This window comes from Schistocerca gregaria, chromosome 3, assembly GCF_023897955.1.
Source record: "Schistocerca gregaria isolate iqSchGreg1 chromosome 3, iqSchGreg1.2, whole genome shotgun sequence".
Classification (NCBI taxonomy): Eukaryota; Metazoa; Arthropoda; class Insecta; order Orthoptera; family Acrididae; genus Schistocerca; species Schistocerca gregaria.
Window position 1 is genome coordinate 640,944,902 of NC_064922.1, and position 6,000 is coordinate 640,950,901.

A 6,000-nucleotide genomic window follows, 5' to 3' on the forward strand; every position below is an offset into this window, starting at 1 on the left:
CTTTTGAACAACGCGCGTGACTGACTAGATACATTCAGAGGGTACGTACATTCGCGTGCGAGTGGTTGCGGTCTGATGAGAAATTTTCATTGTGAAATAATTTCGTCGTAACACACTCGGAGATTGCGAACGTACATTCAGAGTAGAGGCACGTACGTTCTATCATTCCCCGTGGCCTGGGTAAAAGGAATGGCAATTATTTAAATCTAAGAGTATTTCTTTTGCATCGTAATAGTATTTTTATAAGAAAAAGAAGATTGCAGGTTCTGAATGTCTCGGCAAAACGAATCAGAAGTAATTTCAGCGGCCACGAAAGGAAAGTAGAGAGCACAATCACGTACCTCTATTGTTGAGCAGCGCCGTTTTGAAGATCTTCGGTTCCATCTAAAACTCGCCTTCTCTGCTTAACATAAATACTCCATAGGCATGGGAATAAGGCTTGTTGTGCGATGAAAATAATATAAAACACATCTTGCGTCTTTTAACTCTTTCATTTACCACACACACACACACACACACACACTAGTAGTTAGACAGAACGACATCCCACCAGCCCATCAGAACAAAAGGTAGTCGTTCATACAAGAAATAAAAAACGAAGGGCGAAATTGTTCCTATGTCTCTCAAAGATAAAAAGTTTACCAGATATTTCTCTGGTGTGTCACTGGAACAATTTTTCAGCACCTCTGCGATTAAATCACAATATTTTCAGTTCCTTTACAGGTTCTACAAAGATTATGCTAAAGAACTTGCTCACCTTCTAGCAGTAATCTGTTTTAGGTTGCTGGAGAAACAAAGGGTACCTAGCGACTGGAAGAAATCGCAAGTTAATTCCTGTTTTTAAGAAGGGCCTTAGGACAGATCCTCGCAAGTATATACCTATATTGTGGACGTCAATCTCTTGTAGAATTATGGAACATGTTTTATACTAAAAACTTATGATGTTTATAGAGAATGAAAATCTCCTCGATAAAAATCAACATGGATTCACCAAACAGGTGAGATCCACAGCGCCGTAGGCATTGGCGTTCAGGTTGATGTCATCTGACCCCTTCACGCACTGCTGTTTAGTGAAAGAATATACTAGCTTATCGAGTCTCAGACCAGATTGGCGACTAGATTCAAGACTTCCTTGCAGATAGAGCTCAACAAGTCTCTCTTAACGAAACAAAATAGACAGATGTAAAGGTAATTTGCCAGGTTATCCCAAGAAAGTCTAATAGGATCGTTACTGCTTGCAATGTATGTAAATAAGCTATTATAAAGCGTCGGGTGCTGTTTAAGACTTCTAGGAGATGAGAAAGTAGCAACGCCAGAAGATCGTTACGATTTGTAGAGTAACCTGCAGAGAAATGATAATGGTAAAGGCTCTGGGAGGTTATCCTAAATGTAAATAAACGTAACATATTGCGCATACATGGGAAAAGAAATCCACTACTGTAAAATTACGTTATTGATGGCAAACCATTTCAAACAGTATCTACCGTAAAATATCTAGGAGTTACTATCCAGATAGACCTTAAGTGGAATGACCACATAAAACAAATAGTGGGAAAAGCACATGCCTGACACAGAATCATAGGAAGAATCTTGAGGAAATATAACACGTCTGCGAAGGAAGTGGCTTATAAGACACTTGTTAGAGTGACTCTTGAGTACTGTTCATCAATCTTGAATCCCTAACAGGTATAACTGATAGGAGAAGAGAGAGAGAGAGAGAGAGAGAGAGAGAGAGAGAGATAGAGAGAGAGAGAGAGAGAGAGAAGATCCAACAAAGGATGGTGCTTTTCGTCATGTGGTCGTTTAGCCAGCGCAGGAGCGTTGCGGAGAAGCTCAACAAACTCAGTTGCAGACGTTACATGAGAGGCGATGTGCATCATGGAGAGATTTACTATTGAAATTTCTAGAGACCAACTCCCCCCACATCCACCTACATACATTTCGCGTAATGACAATGAGGAGAAAATTCGAGGCATTAGAGCCAGTGCAGAGGCTTACCGAGCACCATTCTTCTCACGCACTGTCCGCGAGTGGAACACGATTGGAGGGCTCAGTTAGTCGTACAAAAAGTACCCTCCGCCACCCGTCATTAGGTGGCTTGCGGAGTATGATGTAGATGTATATTAATTTTCTCACTTTCATTGTAGAAGTAAATTAGAGACTATCTTCAAAAAAGGAAGTGATTTTGGTGATTTCATTATTTTCCAGTTTTAATAAGGGTGTTTCGTTGTAATTACTATTGATTCCACAAACAATTACTTTTTCAGATATATTATTGTACATTTAGTATGCCATTGCTTTATTCTACACCTCTCTAGTAGAAAAATTTCAGAGCTGCGGATGAAAAGAACACGAACTGGAACTGTTCTACACTGCTCGATAAGAAAAATGAAACACACAGAAGTCACGGTTAGATAGTCACTGTAACGTCGCACACGCACACGTCGCCAGTGGGTAACTAAATAATTAGAGCTGCGATTCTTTGTTACAGATGGGATGGACGGAGGAGCGCATTAGTGTTGTTCCTGTTTAGTATTGTTACCAGGCGTGGTGGAGTATGTATGGGGCGTTAACAGCGTCAGTTTTGGGTGATGACTGCGAAGGACACGGAGATGAGAAGTACCCCTGCTTGACGGCATAATCACAACGTGACAGAGTTCGAAAGCGTGCCTCATTTTAGGTATGCATCTGGCCGGCTGGTCGAATCGTGCAATATAAAGATCGATGGTGCGTCAGGATATGACAGTGGCCCGTTGTTGGACTGCGTAGGTACGAGAGGGTAGGCATACACGTACCCGTCGTCACGGCTCTGGTCGATAATGGAGCATCGCAGTATTACGCAACAACAACTGTGTAAACCCTTCACGTCTGCGATTGCCATCTAAGAACAAGTAAAGTAACAGATTCCCTGCAATATTCTGAGTCATCCTGCATCAGTGGTCGGAGACTAGCTGCAGCAGGACTAGGGAGTTACCGTCGCACGCGTAGGTTCCCTGTAACTCCAGAAGACGAACGGATGCTTTTAGAATGGTGCCGAGGTCGGGAAGCACGGACTGCTGATGAAAGGCTTAGCATAGTTTTCAACGATGAATCACGCTTCTCGGCTATACATGGCTGTTAGTGACTGAAGGAACCCTCGTGGCACAGTAGTATGTCAACGACATCCTGTGCCCGCATGAGTTACCTCCCACGCGAAGGTATCGTGGTGGCATTTTCCAACAGGATAACGCTCGTCCGCAAATGACACGTGTGTCAATGAACTGTCTGCATGGTGTTAAGGAACTCTCTTTGCCGACAAGATCCCCAGATTTGTCCCCTACAGAACATGTACGACAACTCCCCCCCCCCCCCCTCCCACCCAACCGAATGACTGCATGGATCCAGGCCGAAGGTAGCGGAATCTCATACTGACAGGTAGAAAACATACTGCCAAGTTCTTTGTAAATATTATTCGCTCACCCAGCCTGTGAAATTTCAGTTCGTTTCCTCCTTCCCTTCTGGGCGCTTCACTTTTTTGTTAGGCTGTGTACTCAGTAGCATTAATTTCATTGGCTTTTCCACTTCTTAGTTCATGATCAAGTAACGTCAATAGGAACATAACCATGCCAGCGAACCGTAGTATGAAAACTAGTGTCAGTGGGCAGGTAGTGTCACATCAAGAGTTTAATAGATTTTGACTAGTGTTGCACGTGAAAAGCATGCACACCTGAACTGTGCTTACTGCCTAAGGACGCTGTAGCAGCAGTATACAGATATACATGTAATACAGAAGGTAAGCGTCCCAGGACGGATAGATTAGGTACAGCTCGTTAGTGTGCAGATACTGTGTTACAGTTTCAAAAAACTAATAAACTCATCTAATGAAGAAGAACAGGTTCGCTTTTGAAACAATATACAATACATTATTTTAACATTTGTAGCGCAAAAGAAGTAATTAAATCAATAGGCGCAGTTTAGTCGACACCTCACAGTCAACATACACTTTTTGACTGCTGTTATTGTTGATTTTAGTCTTCAAAATTCAGTTGCGTAATACTGTTAGACGTTCGCTCAAGACGGTTGAGTTAACTGAAAGATGATTTACAAAACAGGTTGTTGTTGTGGTCTTCAGTCCTGAGATTGGTTTGATGCAGCTCTCCACGCTACTCTATCCTGTGCAAGCTTCTTCATCTCCCAGTACCTACTGCAACCTACATCCTTCTGAATCTGCTTAGTGTATTCATCTCTTGGTCTCCCTCTACGATTTTTACCCTCCACGCTGCCCTCGAATACTAAATTGGTGATCCCTTGATGCCTCAGAACATGTCCTAGCAACTGATGCCTTCTTCTGGTCAAGTTGTGCCACAAACTTCTCTTCTCCCCAATTCTATTCAATACTTCCTCATTACTTATATGATCTACCCATTTAATCTTCAGCATTCTTCTGTAGCACCACATATGGAAAGCTTCTATTCTCTTCTTGTCCAAATTATTTATCGTCCATGTTTCGCTTCCATATATGGCTACACTCCATACAAATACTTTCAGAAATGACTTACTGACACTTAAATCTGTACTCGATGTTAATAAATTTCTCTTCTTCAGAAACGCTTTCCTTGCCATTGCCAGTCTACATTTTATATCCTCTCTACTTCGACCATCATCAATTATTTTGCTCCCCAAATAGCAAAACTCCTTTACTAATTTAAGTGTCTCATTTCCTAATCTAATTCTCTCAGAATCACCCGACTTAATTCGACTACATTCCATTATCCTTTTTTGCTTTTGTTGATATTCATCTTATATCCTCCTTTCAAGACACTATCCATTCCGTTCAACTGCTGTTGCAAGTCCTTTGCTGCCTCTGACTGAATTACGATGTCATCGGCGAACCTCAAAGTTTTTATTTCTTCTCCATGGATTTTAATACCTACTCCGAATTTTTCTTTTGTTTCCTTAACCGCTTGCTCAATATACAGATTGAACAACATCGGGGAGAGGCTTCAACCCTGTCTTACTCCCTTCCCAACCGCTGCTTCCCTTTCATGTCCCTCGACTCTAATAACTGCCATCTGGTTTCTGTACAAATTGTAAATAGCCTTTCGCTCCCTGTATTTTACCCCTGCCTCCTTCAGAATTTGAAAGAGAGTATTCCAGTCAACGTTGTCATAAGCTTTATCTAAGTCTACAAATGCTAGAAACGTAGGTTTGCCCTTCCTTAATCTAGCTTCTGAGATGAGTCGTAGGGTCAGTATTGCCTCCCGTGTTCCAACATTTCTACGGAATCCAAACTGATCTTCCCCGAGGTCGGCTTCTACTAGTTTTTCCATTCGTCTGTAAAGAATTCGCTTTAATATTTTGCAGCTGTGACTTATTAAACTGATAGTTCGGTAATATTCACATCTGTCAACACCTGCTTTCTTTGGGATTGGAATTATTATATTCTTCTTGAAGTCTGAGGGTATTTCTCCTGTCACATACATCTTGCTCACCAGATGGTAGAGTTTTGCCAGGACTGGCTCTCCCAAGGCCGTCAGTAGTTCCAATGGAATGTTGTCTACTCCGGGGGCTTTCAGTGCTCTGTCAAACTCTTCACGCAGTATCGCATCTCCCATTTCATCCTCATCTACATCCCCTTTCATTTCCATAATATTGTCCTCAAGTACATCGCCCTTGTATAGACTCTCTATATACTCCTTCCACCTTTCTGCTTTCCCTTCTTTGCTTAGAACTGAGTTTCCATTTGAAGTCTTGATGTTCATACAAGTGGTTGTCTTATCTCCAAAGGTCTCTTTAATTTTCCTGTACGCAGTATCTATCTTACCCCTAGTGAGATAAGCCTCTACATCCTAACATTTGTCCTCTAACCATGCTTGCTTAGCCATTTCCACTTCCTGTCGATCTCATTTTTGAGACGTCTGTATTCCTTTTTGCCTGCTTCATTTACTGCATTTTTATACTTTCTCCTTTCATCAATTAAATTCAATATTTCTTCTGTTACCCAAGGATTTCTACTAGCCC